Raw genomic sequence first — 24,024 nt, 5'->3', positions numbered from 1 at the left:
ATTGTTGTTACATTTACCACACAGCCAGTATTTGTCAGATATTCCTGCAGCTCCTTTAATGTTGCTGTAGGCCTCTTGGCAGCCTCCCAGACCAGTTTTCTCGTCTTTTCATCAATTTTGGGACGTCCAGTTCTTGGTAATTTCACTGTTGCACCATATTTTCTCCACTTGATGATGACTGTCTTCACTGTGTTCCATGGTATATCTAATGCCTTGGAAATTCTTTTGTACCCTTCTCCTGACTGATACCTTTTAACAATGAAATCCCTCTGATGCTTTGGAAGCTCTCTGCGGACCATGGCTTTTGTGTAGAATGCGACTAAGAAAATGTCAGGAAAGACCCACTAGAACAGCTGAACTTTATTCGGGGTTAATCAGAGGCACTTTAAATTATGGCAGGTGTTTGATGTCTCTTATTTAACATGGTTTTGAATGTGATTTCTTAATTCTGAACACCGCTACATCCCCAGTTATAAGAGGGTGTGCACACTTATGCAACCACATTATTTTTGTTTTGTTTACTTCCCTCCAACTTAAAGATTTCAGTTTGTTTATCAATTGAGTTGTGTAGTTTATAGGTCACATTAAAGGTGGAAAAAGTTCTAAAATGATTTATCTTTGTCTAATTTTTTTACATCACAGAGACCTGACATTTTAACAGGGGTGTGTAGACTTTTTATATCCACTGTATATATATATATATATACAGGGAGTGCAGAATTATTAGGCAAGTTGTATTTTTGAGGATTAATTTTATTATTGAACAACAACCATGTTCTCAATGAACCCAAAAAACTCATTAATATCAAAGCTGAATATTTTTGGAAGTAGTTTTTAGTTTGTTTTTAGTTTTAGCTATTTTAGGGGGATATCTGTGTGTGCAGGTGACTATTACTGCGCATAATTATTAGGCAACTTAACAAAAAACAAATATATACCCATTTCAATTATTTATTTTTACCAGTGAAACCAATATAACACCTCAACATTCACAAATATACATTTCTGACATTCAAAAACAAAACGAAAACAAATCAGTGACCAATATAGCCACCTTTCTTTGCAAGGACACTCAAAAGCCTGCCATCCATGGATTTCTGTCAGTGTTTTGATCTGTTCACCATCAACATTGCGTGCAGCAGCAACCACAGCCTCCCAGACACTGTTCAGAGAGGTGTACTGTTTTCCCTCCTTGTAAATCTCACATTTGATGATGGACCACAGGTTCTCAATGGGGTTCAGATCAGGTGAACAAGGAGGCCATGTCATTAGATTTTCTTCTTTTATACCCTTTCTTGCCAGCCACGCTGTGGAGTACTTGGACGCGTGTGATGGAGCATTGTCCTGCATGAAAATCATGTTTTTCTTGAAGGATGCAGACTTCTTCATGTACCACTGCTTGAAGAAGGTGTCTTCCAGAAACTGGCAGTAGGACTGGGAGTTGAGCTTGACTCCATCCTCAACCCGAATAGGCCCCACAAGCTCATCTTTGATGATACCAGCCCAAACCAGTACTCCACCTCCACCTTGCTGGCGTCTGAGTCGGACTGGAGCTCTCTGCCCTTTACCAATCCAGCCACGGGTCCATCCATATGGCCCATCAAGACTCACTCTCATTTCATCAGTCCATAAAACCTTAGAAAAATCAGTCTTGAGATATTTCTTTGCCCAGTCTTGACGTTTCAGCTTGTGTGTCTTGTTCAGTGGTGGTCATCTTTCAGCCTTTCTTACCTTGGCCATGTCTCTGAGTATTGCACACCTTGTGCTTTTGGGCACTCCAGTGATGTTACAGCTCTGAAATATGGCCAAACTGGTGGCAAGTGGCATCTTGGCAGCTGCACGCTTGACTTTTCTCAGTTCATGGGCAGTTATTTTGCGCCTTGGGTTTTCCACACGCTTCTTGCGACCCTGTTGACTATTTTGAATGAAACGCTTGATTGTTCGATGATCACGCTTCAGAAGCTTTGCAATTTTAAGAGTGCTGCATCCCTCTGCAAGATATCTCACTATTTTTGACTTTTCTGAGCCTGTCAAGTCCTTCTTTTGACCCATTTTGCCAAAGGAAAGGAAGTTGCCTAATAATTATGCACACCTGATATAGGGTGTTGATGTCATTAGACCACACCCCTTCTCATTACAGAGATGCACATCACCTAACATGCTTAATTGGTAGTAGTAGGCTTTCGAGCCTATACAGCTTGGAGTAAGACAACATGCATAAAGAGGATGATGTGGTCAAAATACTAATTTGCCTAATAATTCTGCACTCCCTGTGTGTATATATATATATATATATATATATATATATATATATATATATATATTATAATGAAAAAAGGGTAGCATTTATATTTCTTTTTAATGACACGGTGAGTCCACGGATCATCAATTACTGTTGGGAATATCACTTCTGGCCAGCAGGATGAGGCAAAGCACCACAGCAAAGCTGTTAAGTATCACTTCCCTTCCCACAACCCCCAGTCATTCTCTTTGCCTGCGGTGCAAGGAGGAGGTGAAGTTTTTGGTGATAAAATCTTGATTGCAGAAAAATTCTTACTATTTTAAAGCAAAGTAGGTTTGCTCTGACAAAACAAAGGGAAGTGATCCCAGATTTGCTGGAAAAGGCAAAAATGCTATTGTCTCCCTGCTGACCTTGTTGTCTAACTCTATATTATAGAAGGAGGTAGCTAGATGGGAGTGTGCTTAGAGCATATTGCAACATTTAAATCAAGGAAAAAACCCTATTAAGAGAATAGGGAAAAGTATGCTCTTTCTAAACATAAAGTATTTATTTTTCCACTTAGATTTTAACTTTTACTAGTTATAGTTAAAAAAAAGTCAGCAGGAGGAGAATGGCCGCATTCTTTTAGTGCTCCTGAGCCAAAAAGCCGACCAAATGCTTCAAAAGTTTATCTAATGACCTAAAAGTTAGTAATTTCTGATCCTGAGAACCGAGGGGAACCGATCATACAGTAAGCAGACCTCAAGAGACACAGTCAGTATATTTAAACTGAGCCTTCAGATTTGGGTCGCATCCTGCCTTGGAGTCTACTGTGCTGCAGGCACTGAGCAGCGTTAGAGTGAGAGACTGGGGCTTTGAGCTGGCATACTGCTGGGAACGGGTGGCGAAACACCTACCGGATAGCCAGTGTCTGATCTGAGGAGTACTGCCATCTGTTGAGACCGCTGATGCGATCGTGAGCATTGGCGGAGGAGCTGGGAGAGGAACACCGGAGGGGCCCTGGAGTGCCGTGCAGGCACTGGAGTTTAGCGCAACACTTACGGACCTGGGTAGCAGAGGAAAAGAGAGCCGGTGTGATCCGGTTAGTAACCAAACTAGTCTGGGACCATTATAATCGCACCTGAGCCTTGGGGTTAAAAGCAGCGGTTTGTCTTTCTGCAGGGCCATAGATATAAATATACCACAAAGATAAAAGTGACAGTCCCTGGGAGAGACATTTTGCTTATAGGCACCCTGTACCCTATCTGCATTACTAAAAACTGTCTTCTTAATTATGTTAGGGGCCTAAGGACTGTGTGATTTGTGCTGTGAGACTTCAGGTGGACAATAATCACTTGTGACGCAGCATTTAAATATCGTTAAGGCCTCAGGCTGCCATTTTCTGCAGCAGCAGCAGCAGCATACTGCAAAGCTTAGTCCCAGCAGTTTCATTGTAGCCACAGGCTTCAGAATACATCTGTAAATATACTGCCAAATATAAATACATTCTACCCTCTCCCATTCAGACTGTTACACATACAGCTCCCAAAAAGTGAGTTGGGCAACTTAGGTGCATCTTCCCTCTGAGTTGGCGCAAGCCCCACTAAATACACCCATCATAACAGAAGGGGCCATATACGATTGCTGGATAATTTCTCATAAGACAAGGTGTAATTATGGCACAGAAAAAGCAAGCCGGTGCTGATAAGGGTACAAAAACAAGAAATATGAATTACTATATTAAAAGCACAGACACTCCGGCTAGCGAAGATGACCAAACGCAAATATCCCATAGGGAAGACATAATTATCCCATCTACCCCTCTCCCATCACAATATGTCACAAAAGAGGCATTTGAAGGGCCTCTCGTCTAAGGAAGATATAAAGGAGATTGCTGCAGATATCAAAAACCTGTTTAGTGAACTAAAGCGGGATTTCACTAAACTGACACAAAGAGTTACTACTGTTGAAACCTCACATAACACGTTGCAGGAACAACTAAAAGAGAATACATCTCAAACGCAACAAAATACAAATGTTATTCAGGGCCTTTTGGAGAAGATAGAGGACCTCGATAACCGCAGTCGGCGGAACAACCTAAGAATACAGGGCATCCCAGAGTCAATTAACCCAACTGCTCTGCAGGGGTACCTGCAGGACCTTTTCAGAACGATAAAGGGAACCCCCTTAGCACCAGAGTTGATTATAGAGAGAGCCCACAGGACTTTGCGCCCCAAACCTTCTTCAAGGGCCCCTCTGCGTGATGTCATCCTCAAGATGTTGAATTATAGAGATAAAGAGGAAATACTTTGATGCAGCAGAAATAAACATCCAGTTCAGCATGCAGGGATCTCCCTGCAGATCTTCTCGGACCTGTGTCCTACTACTCTACAGAAGCGCAGAGAATTGTGTTTTCTTACATCAGCGTTGCAGGACAATAAAATCCTTTACAGGTGGGGATTCCCCACTTGTTTGGTAGCCACCAACGGTGACAAGACAGCAATTTACCGCTCTATGGAAGGTTTGGAAATGTTTTGTTCAGCGTTGGGCATCTCAGTCCCGCATCCAGAAAATGGGCTAAGTACATCTTCAAATACGGATGAGAGCAATGCCCAGTCATAGACGGATAGGTAAGACATTCTCAGAAGCTCCTCTGGGCTTCAGGGACGGTAAAGAGACTTGACTACTAATGATAAACTTATTTAGTTATAAAGTTACACAAGTTGGGGCCCTCATTGTTTCCCTTAAGTGTCTTATTAATATGTTATTCAATGTTTAGTTAAGAAAGAAACATGGGGTCCTTTAATGTGATATTGAAGCATTTCCGTTCAGCCAGAGGACTCTAAAGTTAATATGGGCAGTTTATACAAAAAGGTGATGTACTTACTGAATGTCTGCTTCAAAAGCATTATAACTGTGGGGGATCGCCTTGTACTGACACTGTCTTATTCTTATTATGTTAATGTGTGTCGGTTGTGAGGAGGGAGTTGTGTTGGCTGCGTGGATGATCCCCTCACAGATACACATATTCTCCTCGGTTCAAACTATGGGTTTAATTTGTTTATTCATAATGTAACAATTGATGTTATCACTTTGAATTAATGATATAATTTTATGTTGAAATGTTATATAGGGTCTTGTACATTCTTTTCTCAATAGGTCGGCTAAAATAAAATATTCCCTTCAGTTAAGCCTTCAAAAAGGGCGAGTTGGTCTATAATAGACCTGGTGATTTTGTAGTAGTTTAAGTACAGTAATTTACACTTTGCTGTAGTTGTGCTGTGTCTGCACTCCTCGGGAGATCAGGTAGCTCCCTAATATACAAAATAACCAGCATTTACGTTTATTTTGTAACTGAGATACTCAAACCATTTGCTTGCGTAACCTTTTCTGCCTGTTTTATCTTACCTAACTACCTCCCCCCTCCCCCCTTTTTTCCCTTTTTTTTTTTTTTATGGCTTCACATCGGATTAAACCGAAAGTGCACCCCATAAAGTTCTTGAAAATTAATGTAAAGGGTTTGAACAGCCCCGGTAAACGGTCTATAGTTACCAGGGAATTACACAAATCAAGGAGTGATATAGTTTTCATTCAGGAGTCACATTTTGTAAAACACAAAGAGCCTAAATGGCATAATCATAGATATCCTTCCGCCTTTTTTTCATTGGGCCCCTGTAAGCAAAATGGTGTAGGCATTTTGATACATCACAATACACCTTTCCAAACGCAAGAGATTGTGAGAGACAGAGATGGGAGGTATATTATATTGGTGGGCCTCCTCCATGGTATCCAGACGACTCTGATTAACATCTACGCTCGAAATGTTGCGCAGCATACCTTTTTTAGAGCTCTTTCGAGCAAACTGTATGAACACTCAAAGGGCATTATAATTTTGGGAGCGGATTTTAACGCGCCACTTAACCCAAAACAAGATACTTCTAATGGCCTTTCCAGCGTGTCACATTATATACTAAAACAAATTAACTCAATTTTGAAGAGTCACCTATTACACAATGTCTGGTGCACAATACACCCTACAGAAACTGAGTATACATTTTATTCAAACCCACATAAGAAATATTCCCGTATAGATTTCTTTTTTACTGATTCGCGGGGGATAGCATATGTGCAGAGAAGTGGCATAGAGCCAATCACATGGTCGGACCATGCTTCAGTCTCTTTTGAGATGTTTTGGCCTGACACACCAGCTACCTCCATCACTTGGAGATTAGATGACACAATTTTAGATTGCCCCGGAGTTGTTGAAGACATCAACTCGCACATGACAAACTACTTTGACATCAATATGACTGTTAGGGTATTTATAGTTATATAGTTTTGTATATAGAATTGGAACACAATTGCAGATTAAGTTGCTTAAATAATGGTTTGTATCACTAGAGCATTGGAATCTCACTATGAATGGAGTGAAATTCAAGATGTATAGTGAATTGATAAGCTGGTAAGTACCCCTCAATATGGGCTTTAGAATCAATGTATTCGTAAATGGAATAACTGATTTGACAGGAGAAGTTATACTAGGAACTGAGTCTCTTAAGAATAGCTCTTGTTTTGTAGGAGCTTTTATATACTAGCACTACCTCTTAGTTAGGATAATAACTGACAAGCACACACAGCATGGAGAAATATCCAGGAGTATAGTGAGATAGGTTGCAGCTCCTCTTAGTTAGGTAAATAACTGACAAGCACACACAGCATGGAGAAATATCCAGGAGTATAGTGAGATAGGTTGCAGCTCCTCTTAGTTAGGTAAATAACTGACAAGCATTCACAGCATGAGAGTAATATCCAGGAGTATAGTGAGATAGGTTGCAGCTCCTCTTAGTTAGGTAAATAACTGACAAGCATTCACAGCATGAGAGTAATTTCAGGAAACAGTCTCTGTGAGATAAGTGCTGCTGAACAGCGTGACACAAACAGTAAGAAGTGAAAATGAAACTACTTGCAGCTTTATGGGATTTCCAATCCTGTGGTCAGCTGAATTGAGGAGTGTCCTTACTGCAGCTGAGGAGTCTCTGAATTCCAATCTCTATTCAGTTTCAGTGTATAACATTCAAGTTGTCAGTGGAAATGCAGGGAAATATTTACAGGCACTTTATTGAAACACACTGAGAGCTCCGTAGCAAGGAAATTGCAACATTTGTATCAATCCTAGGTTATGCTCGAAGTGAGTCTGTAACTGGATACTTTGTATGAGAGTGTTGGCAAGCTTCCCAGAATGTAAAAGTTATTTCAGTTTGCCACAAATGCTATGAGTCAGGTTGGAAAAATGTAAAGATATCCTTAAGTTTAGCTCAGGTTTAAATGTAGTCTTACTACCAAAATACTAAGCAAAGTGCAGCAGGAAATGATGAAATATATAGAGGAGGTAACCAATGAGATGAGAATTCACATGCACAACAGCCTTAAAGAGACAGTAACCCTTACATGACCCCCTCCTCAAGACAACTGTGCCACAGTTGTGGGTCTAGGCCGATCAGGGTGTCTTCTATGAAACAATGTAATTAATCTTGGGGCATTGAGATTCGAGGCAGGCTCCCAAGTGTCGTCATCAGAGGAGTAATCCTTCCAGTGTACCAAATATTGCAATTCCCCCTTGTGGTACCTGGAATCCAGTAAAGAATGAACTTCGTATACATCCTGTTCCATCGTTGGTGGAAGTGCAGGTAAACCAAGCTGGGTTTGTCTAGTTGGAGTATACGGTTTCAAAAGTGATATGTAAAATGTAGGATGGATTTTCATGCTGTCAGGTAATTTTAGGGTCACTGCATTCTCATTAATAATACGGATGATCGGAAAAGGTCCGATAAAAAGACCAGCCAGTTTTTTGCATGGGATTTGTAGTCTCAGATTCTTGGTAGAAATCTAGACTTGATCACCCACAGTGTATGGTGGAGGAGGTCTTCTACGAAGATCGTAATAATGTTTTTGTGTGTTTTGAGCATTCAGTATATTCTGGTGTATAATTTGGAAATTTTGTTGTAATGAATCATGGAAATCTTCTATCGAGGGTGAATTCAGATTGTCAGGAGAGGAAAAAGCAAAATCAGGATGGAATGCATAGTTTGCAAAGAATGGAGAAAATTTAGTTGATGAATTTACTGCATTATTGTAGGCGAATTCGGCCATAGCTAGGAATTTTATCCAGTCTTCTTGGTGATATGAGCAGTAACAACGGAGGTATTGCTCAAGCCATTGATTTAACCTCTCTGACTGTCCGTTGGTCTGTGGGTGGAAAGATGTGGTAAAGAGATGTTGTATTTTAGTGAGATCACATAACTTGGTCCAGAATCGTGACGTAAACTGTGTCCCTCTGTCTGTTGTTATAATGGCTGGGAAGCCGTGCAGTTTCACAATGTTATCTAAAAATAGATGAGCAGTCTCAGAGGAGGTAGGTAACTTATGGTAAGGTAAGAAATGCCCCATTTTGGTAAACAGATCTACTACTACCAGGATAGTGGTTTGATTATTTGAAGATGGAAGATCAACTATATAATCCATTGATATATGTCGCCAAGGTCTTTTTGGTGCTGGTAATGGAATCAACAATCCATAAGGCGGTTTTCTTTCTGATTTGGACACTGCACAAATCTCACATGTTTGTATAAATTCCTGAACGGATTCTTTCAGTTTAGGCCACCAGAACGTTCGTGATATCAATTCCATCGTACGACGAACCCCAGAGTGACCAGATAAGGGGGTATCATGATGGGTTTGAAGGATTAAAGTTCTCAACTGTTTAGGTACATAGATCCTTTGTGCATGATAATATAATGCATCCTTCATCACTAGGGAGTAGTTAGATGGTGGAGTTTCGTTGGCGGTATATCTCTTAAGCTCAGTCAACATATCAGATGTGAGTCCAACAAATCGTTCGGTGGGAATGATGCTAGTTTGTATCTTCATAGAATCGGTTTTCTCGGGTAACCGAGAGCATCAGCTTTGCCGTTCCTTGCAGCTGGTCTGTAAACTATGTTGAAATTGAATCGTGAAAAGAACAAACTCCAACGGACCTGTCTTGCCGATAGCGTTTTACTGGTTTGCAAATAAACAAGATTCTTGTGATCTGTGAGTATAATGATGGGAAGAGTGGTTCCCTCAAGAAGATGTCTCCAGTTCTCCAGTGAGCATTTTATTGCAAGGAGTTCTTTGTCTCCAATCGAATAGTTCCTTTCAGAGGCAGTCATCATTGAGGAATAGTAGGATACGGGATGAATAGGATCATTGAGAGATTTTTGTTGGGATAACACTGCACCAAGTGCAAAGTCTGATGAATCTACTTCAAGCAGATATTGGAGGCTTGGATCAGGAAAGTTTAGAATCGGTGCGGTGGTAAATCTAGACTTTAATAACGAAAAAGCTTCATTGGCTTCGTTGTTCCATATGTATGGTACAGAAGTACTGGTTAAAGTAGTAAGTGCTTTAGCTAATATGGAAAAGTCCTTGATAAATTTCCTATAGTAGTTCGCAAACCCTAGAAATCTTTGCAGGTCTTTCCTTGTTTTGGGGATGATCCAATTCTTTACAGCATCAATTTTTTGGGTTTGCATGGTAATACCAGTTGGGGATATTTCATATCCAAGAAAGGAAACATGATTAGTATGAAAAATGCACTTCTCGAGTTTGGCATATAATTTATGCTCTCTAAGCCTAGAGAGGACCCTTCGGACATGTTTGATGTGTTCAGTGTCATTTTTAGAATATATCAAGATATCGTCTAGATATATGACTAAACATACATCCAATAAATCCCTGAACACATCATTGATGAAGTGCTGGAAGGTGGCTGGAGCATTGCACAGGCCGAAAGGCATTACAAGGTACTCATATAGACCGTACCGGGTTCTGAAAGCGGTCAACCATTCGTGGCCCTCTTTTATCCTCACAAGATTGTATGCTCCTCTTAGGTCGAGTTTTGTATAGATCTTTGCTTCAGATAATCGCTCAATCAACTCTGGTATCAGAGGAAGAGGATAGCGGTTCTTTATGGTGCGTTTATTCAGCTCCCGGTAGTCTATTATAGGTCTTAGGGATGAGTCCTTGTTCCGGACAAAAAACATTCCTGCGCCGGCTGGAGAGGTAGAGGCCCTGATAAAGCCCTTTCTGAGATTTTCCTCAAGATACTCCTTTAAATGATTTAATTCGGGTTGGCTCAATGGATAGAGGTGTCCATAAGGAATAGTTGAGCCATGAAGTAAATCTAGCGGGCAGTCGTAAGGTCGATGTGGGGGTAGATTTTCTGCTTCGGTTTTGCTGAATACGTCTGTAAAATCAGAGTAATGGGAAGGAATCTGAGAGTTAGTAATCTCTGTCTGGAGAACAGTATGTGTGTGCATACATGTCTGTGAACAATAATCTGAATTGAAATGAATAGTAAATGGCGACCAAGTAATTTGCGGGTTATGTTGCTGTAACCACTTTATACCCAAAACCACTGGAAAATGAGGTGAGCTTAAAACATCAAATGATATTAATTCAGTATGGCCATTAATGGATACAGTAATCGGTACTGTTTGGTGTGTAATAGGCCCTTTTTTGGGAGTCGAACCATCAATCATACGAATTGAGACAGGAGTATGCTTTTGAATAGTGGGTATTTTATTAGATTTTACAACATGGTGGTCGATGAAACATCCATAGGCTCCGGAGTCAATAATCCCATCAGTCATCACTTGATCTAGATCCCACTGTAGAGAAAGGGATAACATAGCATAAGTATACATTTTGTCTCCTTGGACTGATGAGTTAATTTGTGAGTACTTACTTTTATTTAGTTTTAAGAGTATGGGACAGTCCTGTACAGAGTGAGCCGGATTGGCACAATACATACACAGATTTTTGTTTTTTCTGCGGTAACGTTCTTCTGAAGTTAAGGGTCCTCTTACTGCACCTATCTCCATAGGTATTGCAGGTGCTCTTGGTTGTGGTGAAGAATGAGAGATGGGACTGGTTAAACTTTTTGGACGGACATCAGAGGAGAATCTTTCCGCCTTCCTTTCGCGTAGTCTCCTGTCCAGTTGTTGTGCGGTTCTCATGATTCCTTCCAAAGATTTAGGAAGCTCTATTCTGGCGAGTTCGTCTTTCAGTGCTTCGGAAAGACCCAAACGAAATTGATTTCGCAAAGCAATCTGACTCCATTGAGAGTCTACAGCATACAATTTGAAGTCCGTAATGTATTCTTCGACAGGTCTTTTACCCTGTTTCAAACTTCTCATGGAAGCTTCAGCAGACATCTGTATGTCAGTATCATGAAAAAGGTCATCCATGGCAGTGAAAAACTCACCTAAGCTTGCCAGAACTGGATCGTTGTGTTCGCACAAATTATCTGCCCAGGTCCTGGGTTCTCCTCTTAGGAAGGATATAGTACTGAGTACCTTAATCCTCTCTGTGGGATAACTTCGGGGTCTTAGGTTATATAGCAGATGGCAGGAGTTCTTAAACTGCCTATAATTCTTCCTGTTACCTGAAAAAGGCTCTGGGAGGGATACAGAGGGTTCGGGTAACTGCTGCGCCTGAGAGGTTTGTGGAGAGATAGAATCTCTGATAATGCCCCTTAGTGATTGATTTTCCACTTGCAAATCATGTACAGCCTGGGCTAACTGATCAACCTTTTGGGAAAGGTTATATACGATCTGTGGAAGATCTGCTGGTTCCATTGTAAATATTTTGGGCTTAGTATTATGTTAGGGTATTTATAGTTAGATAGTTTTGTATATAGAATTGGAACACAATTGCAGATTAAGTTGCTTAAATAATGGTTTGTATCACTAGAGCATTGGAATCTCACTATGAATGGAGTGAAATTCAAGATGTATAGTGAATTGATAAGCTGGTAAGTACCCCTCAATATGGGATTTAGAATCAATGTATTCGTAAATGGAATAACTGATTTGACAGGAGTGGTTATACTAGGAACTGAGTCTCTTAAGAATAGCTCTTGTTTTGTAGGAGCTTATATATACTAGCACTACCTCTTAGTTAGGATAATATCTGACAAGCACACACAGCATGGAGAAGTACCCAGGAGTATAGTGAGTTAGGTTGCAGCTCCTCTTAGTTAGGTAAATAACTGACAAGCACACACAGCATGGAGAAATATCCAGGAGTATAGTGAGTTAGGTTGCAGCTCCTCTTAGTTAGGTAAATAACTGACAAGCACACACAGCATTCAGTGTATAACATCCTAGTTGTCAGTGGAAATGCAGGGAAATATTTACAGGCACTTTATTGAAACACACTGAGAGCTCCGTAGCAAGGAAATTGCAACATTTGTATCAATCCTAGGTTATGCTTGAAGTGAGTCCGTAACTGGATACTTTGTATGAGAGTGTTGGCAAGCTTCCCAGAATGTAAAAGTTATTTCAGTTTGCCACAAATGCTATGAGTCAGGCTGGAAAAATGTAAAGATATCCTTAAGTTTAGCTCAGGTTTAAATGTAGTCTTACTACCAAAATACTAAGCAAAGTGCAGCAGGAAATGATGAAATATATAGAGGAGGTAACCAATGAGATGAGAATTCACATGCACAACAGCCTTAAAGAGACAGTAACCCTTACAATGACAGACGAACTACCCCTGACTACTGTGTGGGAAACACATAAAAGTGTTATTCGTGGCCATATCATTAAACACAAAGCTAGAATTCAGAAACAAAACAAACAAAAATATAATCAGTTGCTGTGTGAGATTAAGACGCTAGAGGAGCAACATCAGAAAGACCCTCTCAGTGGAGACAAAGAGGCTAGGTTGAAGCAGGCTAGGTTGGACTTTAGACAGCTTCTCCAAGATGAGAACCATAAGATAGCGACCTGGCTTAAACAGACATATTATGAAGGAGGAGACAAGGCGGGGAAGTTACTGGCTAGGACCTTTAAGAGATCCCAACTTAAATCATATATATATTCAATGAAAGACGACGGAAATAGGATATATAGGGATAGTCTTGGTATTGCAGAGGTTTTCCATTCCTATTACAGCAATCTTTATAACCTTAAATCCTCACCTGGGGTTCAACCCGTCTTGTCAGCCCCAACAAGTTTTGGAATACCTTAATGGGACGCACCTGCCGTCCCTTGACAGGGAGGCGGTGGAGTTCCTAGAGTCTCCTTTGACTCAAGAGGAAATTGGGGAGGCTTTGCAAAGTCTCCCTAATGGAAAATGCCCAGGTCCTGATGGACTAGGGTCCAAATATTACAAGACCTTCCTGACGGGGTTATTGCCACACCTTCAGACCATGTTCAATTCTTTGCCGGACGTGAAGACACTGCCGCCCTCTATGCTAGCGGCATATATCACCGTAATCCCCAAGCCGGGTAAACCGCCTGATAAACCACAGAGCTACAGGCCAATTTTGCTGTTGAACACCGATGTTAAGATTCTCGCGAAAGCCCTAGCAAATAGAGTGAATAGGTTTTTGCCGGGCCTGATCGCTCTAGATCAGGTTGGGTTTGTCCCGGGACGAGAGGCGAGGGACAATACCCTTAAGGTATTGCAGTTGATCACGCACTCTGAACGGGGGGGGGGACTTCCGCTCACCCTGCTTTCCACTGATGCCGAGAAAGCGTTTGATAGGGTGAGCTGGCAGTTCCTAAGCTGCACTTTAGAAAGGATGGGCTTTGGGAGCCGTTTCCTCGGGATAGTCTTCAGCCTCTACTCCACAAGAAATGCCTGGATCAGGGTTAATGGCCTACTTTCGGACCTAGTGTCAATCACTAACGGATCCAGACAGGGGTGCCCTTTGTCGCCCCTGCTCTTCGCTATATCAGTGGAGGCACTTGCATGCAATATTCGTGGTAATTGCCAAATCAAAGGATACTCACTAAGAAACAGAGAGTATAAGATAATAATGTATGCAGATGATTTGCTATTTACATTATCAGACTTGGAGACTTCTATCCCGGCTCTGTTACAAGAATTTGTTAGATATGGAGAAGTTTCCAATTTCCTTCTCAATGCATCTAAATCAGAGATTTTGGGGGTCAATTTGTCCCCGTCCATTAAGCACTGGTTGGTGACGCATAGTCCATTCCAGATAAATGACACACTTAAAATATCTGGGAATCTATCTGACAACCTCCATGTCTGATCTATTTTAGGCCAACTATACGGCCCTTAAACGTGCAATTGCTGCTGACCTATCGTCATGGAAACAAAACAATTTCATGGCTGGGGAGAATAAGTGTAGTCAAAATGAACGTGCTCCCTAGACTATTGTATTTGTTTCAAACGTTACCTATTCCGCTACCCCGCACCTTTCTTACGTTGATACAGGGACTAGTAGAAGAATATATATGGATGGGCATTAGGCCCAGAATCAACAGAGCGACGATGTCACTCCCAAGAGATGCGGGCGGCCTGGGCCTCCCGGATCTAAGTCTGTATAGAAAAGCAGTGATTCTGCAAAGAGTGGTCAAATGGTGTCAGGGGGTTCCCAGAAAGGCTGGGTAAGAATTGATAGAGACATACTACAGGTGATGGAATTGGCGCCCCTTCTGTGGACTGGTAATAAATATAGGCCATCACAGATACGTGACTTCCCACTCTTGGAGGAACTATTTAACACGTGGGACAAAGCAATTCGGGTAGACACTAATATTTCCTCTCCGTTCTCTCCCCTGACACCGATTTATGGGAACCCGGAATTACCTCTGCGAGCTAAGATGCCCCTAGATCAGGTTAAACCTTTCCCTAACAGAGTGGCCACCTTCATGACGGCAGGGCGACTGAAGACTAGGACGGAGATCCTGGTGGACCATCCCGATGTGCCTGTCCCATGGTTTGTTTATCTACAAATAGGGCATTATATCAACACTCACAAATATAGATCACAATTAATGAGGGAACTTACACCATTTGAGATGCTTTGTATAAAGCAAACAGCATCTAAACATTTGATCTCATCCATTTACACATTACTTATATACCCAGTTGACAGTCCCCTCCCAAACTATACTAAAGTGTGGCACAAAGAGCTGGGTTCTGAACTCACAAGAGAGGAATGGCAGCAGATTTTCCGAGCCACAAAGAACTTCAGTCTCAGCACGAATGCAAGAATCCCAGTATAAGCTGTTAAGCCGATGGTATCTCACACCATCCAGGCTAAAGAAAATCTACCCTAGAGCCTCTGATAGATGCTGGAGGGGCTGTGGGGAGTCGGGTTCATTGTTGCATATCTGGTGGGACTGCCCTCTACTAGAGGGATTCTGGTCCTCAATATGGGAAGAGATCCAAAACATATTAGACTTGGAGGTTGCAAAGACGCCTGAGACCTTACTGTTTCATTTTTCGGACCAGATACAGAACCCTTTGAAAAAGACCCTTCTAATGTTAACAGGGGCAAAAAATCGGATTCCGCTTCGATGGAAGTCGAACCAGATCCCCATGATTGTAGACTGGAGACAAAACGTGCAAAATATCCTATTACTTGAAAAATTTCATTATGTAAAGACTTCTAGATTGGAGGATTATGAGATGATGCTGTGTATGTAGAGGAGGCCCAGCTCTGAAAGGTGAAGGGATCCCTCCATGTGAGTAGAGAGGAGGGCTTGGGACACTAGTGTCCTTGATAGTTATTCTATTATTTTTTTTTGGGGGGGGTTCTCCCCCTACCCCCTTCTATCCCCCATGGTTGTGTGGTTTCTGGAGGAGTGTGGACTTTGCAGTTCTGTTGTTTGACAGTTCACCAGGACATGTTAACATATTCTGTATTATATTGATAGACCTGATGTTAAACTATGTATTAATGCTATTAGTATACCGTGTCCCTACCTTGGGACTTGGATTCTGATTTAGGAAAAGAAAATGGAAGAAAATGTAAAATAGAGCTAAATAAGTAATGAATGCTTTAAGGTCAGTGTTATTGGAGATGCTTATTTCTCTTGTAAGGTGTATCCAGTCCACGGGTTCATCCATTACTTGTGGGATATTCTCCTTCCCAACAGGAAGTTGCAAGAGGACACCCACAGCAGAGCTGTCTATATAGCTCCTCCCCTAACTGCCACTCCCAGTCATTCTCTTGCAACTCTCGACAAGAAAGGAAGTATCAAAAGATATGTGGTGACAGTGTAGTTTTACCTTCAATCAAAAGTTTGTTATTTTTAAACAGTACCGGCGTTGTACTGTTTTACTATCAGGCAGAAATTAGAAGAAGAATTCTGCCTGGAGGTTTGATGATCTTAGCGGTTTGTAACTAAGGTCCATTGCTGTTCTCACACTTAACTGAAGAATATAGGAAAACTTCAGTTGGGGGAAAGGTCTGCAGATTACCTGCTTTGAGGTATGTTCAGTATTTTTATTTCTAGAGAGATGAATAAGTTCTAGAAAATGCTGACAGAGCCTTTTGTATTTGAGGTAAGCCTGATGCAGTGATTTAACAGCGACTGGGATCATGCTTACAAAACAGGGCAATACTCATGTTAATATTCATATTACTTAGTGACAAAACGTTTACATGATTTCATAAATAGGAAGTTTTTTCTCTGAGGGAGATAAGTCTTTATTTGGGGCCTAGTTTCCACATGGCTAGTCAGATACTCCTAGGAGTATTTTCTTAAGGCCCTTCTAACATCCAGTAACATGGTGGGAGGGGCCTATTTTAGCACTCTAACTACGCAGTTTTAACTCAGACTGAAACATCCAGCTTCCCTAGAGGTTTCCTCTGGCATCTGAGGACCATTTCAAAGGGGTTATTTCTGCACTAAATCGTTTTTGAGGGCAGGTAGGAGCCTCAGCAGAGCTGTGGCAAGGTGCTCAATTGACTTTTAACGTTTTCAATCCGGTTTGGGGCCTAAGGGGTTAATCATCCATTTGCAAGTGGGTGCAATGTTGCTTTAGTCCCTTACACACACTGTAAAAAGTTCAAAGACTTTAATAATTCTATAGGTAGAGGTTCACTCTTGCCATCTCTCAGCTATCCATATCCCAGGAGTAGAGGCGAATTTTCTAAGTCGGCAGACTTTTCATCCGGGGGAGTGTTTTTTATTTTTAAACTACAGTCACCACTGCATCCTATAGTTTCTCCTTTTTTTCTTGCTTGTCTTCGGTCGAATGACTGGGAGTGGCAGTTAGGGGAGGAGCTATATAGACAGCTCTGCTGTGGGTGTCCTCTTGCAACTTCCTGTTGGGAAGGAGAATATCCCACACGTAATGGATGAACCTGTGGACTGGATACACCACAAGAGAAAGAAATTTATCAGGTAAGCATAAATTTTGTTTTGCCACTTGTATTGTAGTGACTTTACATTATTGTATTACTGTCTGATAAAGCTTGTGAATCTTGTTTATTCTTTCAATAAAGCTCTTTGAAAAAAAAAAAAAGGCAGCAGGAATAGAGGTAGTATCTAGTGTGCCAGAAAAATAATTAAAAACACAACTCTGTGACTTGTATAAAGTACTTCAATGTTGCTGATTTTAGGTTGTCTATCACATATGAGGAGGAGGGGAAAAATCAATGATATTAGGTAAATGTAAGAGCCTCTATTTAGGAACTGTGTCCTGTATTGCCCTATATTAGGGTAGATAAGCCACTTTTTTTTTTTACACTTAATATGCTATATATCCCTTCCCCATCCTTTCCACAATATGCCCCAAATGTTGCAACAAATGTAACAACAACAAATAAGAATATCAATTAGTAGATAGTCTGAAATTAACAGAGTGCAGTTAAAATAAACACGAAGCTTTGACTTTCCTGGGGTCTAGCCTAGACCATGTCAGTCCCTTCATTAGGGCATTGGTGACTTTTTAGCAATTGGGAACTTGTGGGGTACAATCCGCACTGCGCTTTCTTAAACAGTTTTGCTGCCCTAGGTAGATAGCCTGAGTACGTTTACTCACGGCTAGATTACGAGTTTTGCATTATGGCTCATAACGCTTCTTTTTCACTACCGCTGCTAATACGAGTCTTGTAGGTATAGCTGTACCGCACACTTTTTTGGCCGTCACGCAACGTAACTACTGCACCTTTCAAAAAGTCCTTTAACACCCATAAACTACCTATTAACCCCTAAACCGAGGCCCTTCCATATCGCAAACACTAAAATAATATTAACCCCTAATCTGCCGCTCCGGACATCGCCACCACTATAATAAACATATTAACCCCTAAACCGCCGAACTCTCGCATCGCAAACACTAGTTAAATATTATTAACCCCTAAGTCTAACCCTAACACCCACTAACTTTAACATAATTAAAATAATTCCAAAATTAAATTACAATTAATACCTAAATTATTCCTATTTAAAACTAAATACCCGTAAAATAAAACCTAAGATAGCTACAATATAACTGATAGTTATATTGTATCTAGCTTAGGTTTAATTTTTATTTCACAGGTAAGTTTTTGTATTTTAACTATGTAGATTAGTTATTAACTATTTACTAACTACCTAGTAAAAAATAAATACAAATTTACCTGTGAAATAAAACCTAACCTGTCTTACAGTTAAACCTAACATTACACTAAAATTAAATCAATTAAATTAAAATACATCTATCTAAATTACAAAAAAAATAAAAAAGAAATTATATTATTTAAACTAATTACTCCTAATCTAATAGCCCTATAAAAAAAAAATGCCCCCCCCAAATAAAAAACCCCTAGCCTACACTAAACTGCCAATAGCCCTTAAAAGGGCCTTTTGCAGGGCATTGCCCCAAAGAAATCATTCTTTTACCTGTGAAAAAAATACAAACAACCCCCCAACAGTAAAACTCACCACCCACAAACACCCCCCCAAATAAAAACCTACCTAAAATAACCTAAGCTCCCCATTGCCCTGAAAAGGGCATTTGGATGGGCATTGCCCTTAAAAGGGCATTTAGCTCTTTTACATTGCCCAAACCCTAATCTAAAAATAAAACCCACCCAATAAACCCTTAAAAAAAACCTAACACTAACCCCAGGGGGGGTAGTTATCAAGCCGTCTACTTTTCTGGCTTCGCCGGCCCAATACACCCGCCTAAGCTCGCCTACCTTCGCCGCCGCGGACCTTGAATACGTTCGCCTAAGTTATCAAATAAAGCTGTCAAAAAGCCGCGGGGCGATGAGCAGCGGACTGTGACAGTTATCACTCATCCGATCTTGCTGCTCTTCGGCTTTTTCCCAGCTTTATTGCTAGCCTGTCACTAAGCACCCACACTAAACTACACTGTTCTACCCCCTATACCGGCGCCCCCGGAGCCTCCCGCAACTCAATAAAGTTGCTAACCCCTAAACCGCCGCTCCTAGACCCTGCCGCAACTCTTATAAATGTATTAACCCCTAAACCGCCGCTCCCGGAGCCCACCGCCACCTACATTATACCTAGTAACCCCTATCCTGCCCCCCCTATACCGTCGCCCTCTATAATAAAATTATTAACCCCTATCCTGCTGATCCCGCACCTCACCGCAACTAAATAAATAGTTTAACCCCTAAACCGCCGCTCCCTGAACCCGCCGCAACCTATAATAAATTTATTAACCCCTATCCTGCCCCCCCCTACACCGTCGCCACCTATAATAAATTTATTAACCCCTATCCTGCCCCCCACTACGACGCCGCCACTGTAATAAATTTATTAACCCCTAAACCTAAGTCTAACACTAACCCTAACGCCCCCCTAACTTAAATATTAATTAAATAAATCTAAATAATATTTATATTATGAACTAAATTAATCCTATTTAAAACTAAATACTTACCTTTAAAATAAACCCTAATATAGCTACAATATAAATAATAATTATATTGTAGCTATCTTAGGATTTATTTTTATTTTACAGGCATCTTTCAATTTATTTTAACTAGGTAAAATAGCTATTAAATAGTTATTAACTATTTAATAGCTTACCTAGCTAAAATAAAGAGAAATTTACCTGTAAAATAAATCCCAACCTAAGTTACAATTACACCTAACACTACACTATACTTTAATAAATGAATCCTATTTAAAACTAAATACTTACCTGTAAAATAAACCCTAATATAGCTACAATATAAATAATAATAATTTTACAGTTAACTTTGTATTTATTTTAGCTAGTTAGAATAGTTATTAAATAGTTATTAACAATTTAATAACTACCTAGCTAAAAGAAATAGGGGGTAATAACTTTATTTACTTGCGGCGGTGTAGGGGGGACAGATTAGGGGTTAATACATATATTATAGTTGCGGTGGGCTCCGGGAGCGGCGGTTTAGGGGTTAATATGTACAGAGTAGCTTGCGGTGGGCTCCGGGAGCGGCGGTTTAGGGGTTAAACTATTTATTTAGTTGTGGCGAGGTGTGGGATCTGCAGGATAGGGGTTAATACATTTATTATAGAGGGCGGCGGTATAGGGGGGGCAGGATAGGGGTTAATAGGTATAATGTAGTTGGCGGTGGGCTCCGGGAGCGGCGGTTTAGGGGTTAATATGTATAGAGTAGCTTGCGGTGGGCTCCGGGAGCGGCGGTTTAGGGGTTAATAACTTTATTTACTTGCGGCGGTGTAGGGGGGACAGATTAGTGGTGTTTAGACTCGGGGTACATGTTAGGGTGTTAGGTGCAGACAGATCCCATAGGAATCAATGGGATGTCTGGCAGCAGCGAACTTGTACTTTCGCTATGGTCAGACTCCCATTGATTCCTATGGGATCCGCCGCCTCCAGGCTGGCGCTTTGAAAACCAGGTACGCTGGGCCGTAAAAGTGCCGAGCGTACCTGCTAGTTTTTTGATAACTAGCAAAAGTAGTCAGATTGTGCCGCACTTGTGTGCGGAACATCTGGAGTGACGTAAGAATCGATCTGTGTCGGACTGAGTCCGGCGGATCGAAGCTTACGTCACAAAATTCTACTTTTGCCGGTCTCTAGCCTTTGATAACTAAGGCGAATCAGCCTCGCCACAAATACGCCGCGGAATTCCAGCGTATTTGAGGTTGACGGCTTGATAACTAGGCCCCCAGGAGTCTTCATTCAGACGGCATCTTCTATCCTCATCCTTCCGACATGGAGCGGCTCCATCTTCAAGATATCCGGCGCGGCGCATCCTCTTCATACGGTCCCAGCCATACACTGAAGGTTCCCTTTAAGGGACGTCATCCAAGATGGCGTCCCTTAAATTCCGATTGGCTGATAGAATTCTATCAGCCAATCAGAATTAAAGGGTAAGAAATCTTATTGGCTGATGCAATCAGCCTATAGGATTGCGCTTCAATCCTATTGGCAGATCCAATGATTGGAACAGCCAATAGAATGCAAGCTCAATCCCATTGGCTGGCTGGTTCAGCCAATATGATTGAAAGCTCAATCCTATTGGCTGATTGCATCAGCCAATAGGATTTTTTTACCCTTTAATTCTGATTGGCTGATAGAATTCTATCAGCCAATCGGAATTCAAGGGACCCCATCTTGGATGACTGCCGCCATCTTGGACACTGACCTATTCATAGCTTACACCACATCTTTGGCCACCTGGCAGCATCTCACACCCCATTATTCCTACAGGATCCCTGCCTGGACAGGGAGCGGCTCTGTATACCACTGGCTGAAATTGGTGGAGTGTGGAAGGATACCGGCTGGCTTTTCCTCTACATGGTCGCACAACAACTTGCAAAGAAGCATTTGGTGTGGTATCGCTGCAGGAGAGTTCTTTGGCTTTGAAGAGGCTGCAAATATCGTTGTGGGTGAGATAGTGTTTCTGCCATACTATACACAATTCCACCATTTCACCTCACCCATACCCCTGGTGTTATAACTTGACTGCCCTTTGTAATCTAAGTCACTGCTGTAGCCATCTCAGCATTGTGCCTCTATATCAGGGCAAATACACAAACCCATCTTGAGCCCTTACTTTTTTCTTTATTTGTTTTGCATTTCCTCAGAAGGGGCAAGTCTCACAATCAGCTTCTAAATGACTCATATTGAGGAGTGTTGAGACTGTCTGCACAGGACACTTGTATTGGAAGCCTTCAGTTATAACTTCATGGTACTTTGCTGTAACTCCTGCAATCTGCAGTTTATTCACTTGTGACTTTGCTTATTACTGTTCTGTGCTGTGTCTGTAGATTGCACTGCATTGAAAAGTTTATAACACTAATATATCATTTGTTTTTTCAGAAAGTCATAGATTTTACTATTCTACATCACTGTATCATCACTGTTGATATTTATCTCCCACCTCTTACAGAGTCTGAGTGACCTTTAAAGATAAATTGTTTTGAATATTTGGGTTGTGGTACAGATTGTGCAGTGAACTGTATGGATAAATATTTGGATTCATCCAAAATGACCTCAAAAGGTAAAGCTAGTGATAGAAGGGCAAAACAAAATTCTGAAATGCAGATCGCTGCGCAGGCTCCCCAGGTATGAATGTAAACACGAGTGAGACGGACATTATAGTTCAACAAATAATCCTCACTTTTCTTACCAAAAATAAAGTCTTCAAAAAGGTGTAGACAAAATTTCTGGTGTACTTAAACAGTTTTCAGCTAGAATGCTTGAAGTAGAGGAGAGGGTCTCTGAATTGGAGGATGTCAATGTTACTAATTCTAAAAAGTTGGAAGACTTAAATCATCAAAATATTATACTACATCAGCGTCTAGAGGATCTTGAAAATAGGTCCAGACGCAATAACTTGCGTCTGGTAGGTATACTAGAGGCTGTGAAGAACAATGAGCTTCTTGCTTTTGTGGAGACTACTATCCCTACTCTACTGGGTTTGGAGCCCTCTCTTTTTAAGGGGAGTGTTGAAAGGGCCCATAAAATTGGACCAGAAAGGTTTGCTGAGAGAGGTAACTTCCCCTCGCCAGGTAATGGTTAGATTTTTACATTTTCAGATGAAAATATCTGTTCTGAGAGCATATTGCTCAACTCCTGCTGTGATGTATAACAACGCTAAAATTTCTTTGTTTCAAGATTACTCGGTAGAATTAATGAAACGCTGCAGAGAATTTTCCCCTATAGACACTCCTCTCAACAAAGAGGGTCATAAGGTGTACTTGCTCTACCCAGCAAAATTGAAACTGCTCACAACAGCAGGCCCCAGGTTCTTTGATTCACCTGGGGAGGTGAGAGAATATCTTAAATCTACTGCAATATCTCCTAGACTCTCACCTAACCATACTGCACAGACAGAACCAGGATGACAGGGTTTATTATTTAGAAGTTTATTTGATTTAACTATTCCCCCTCAGTGCAGGGTATATCTAAGAGTTTATACTAAGTTTTGAACTGTTTATGGTACTATATGTTAGTTTAATTTTGGATTTGTTATTATTGAACATTGTCTGGAATGTAATTTTGGAATTTAAAAAATGTGTTTTGAGGTATCTTTATAAAGAGCACAGATTTCATTCAGAATCTTTTGGAAAGCTGTGGGTTTGCTCATGTATTTGTTGGACGATTAGTCCTTACATATTTCTTAGTGGTCAGAAATGGAATTTTATACCTGCTCGCCACCCTCAGCTTTCTAGTCTATATTTTTCTCTCCCTCTTTTATCCCTTTTTTTTTCTTTTCTTTTCTCTTCCCTCCTTGTCCTCTCTGCCCTCCTCGGTCATTCTCTTATTCTATGACTAAATAGACATGACACTTAAATTTTGTTCATGGAATGTTGGTGGAATTAATTCCCCGATTAAAAGAAAAGCAATCTTGACACATATGCGTAGATTGAACGCAGATGTAGCCATGCTACAGGAAACGCCTCTCAATGATGGAGAGCATGACAAATCGAGGAGTGAGTGGGTAACTGAGCTCCAATATGTATCGTATACCAATTCTAGTAGAGGTTTGGCAATTCTTTTTGGGAAGAGAAAATCTGTTAAAA

This window comes from Bombina bombina, chromosome 3 (genome assembly GCF_027579735.1).
Source record: "Bombina bombina isolate aBomBom1 chromosome 3, aBomBom1.pri, whole genome shotgun sequence".
Taxonomy (NCBI): domain Eukaryota; kingdom Metazoa; phylum Chordata; class Amphibia; order Anura; family Bombinatoridae; genus Bombina; species Bombina bombina.
This window is presented reverse-complemented; position numbering follows the sequence as displayed.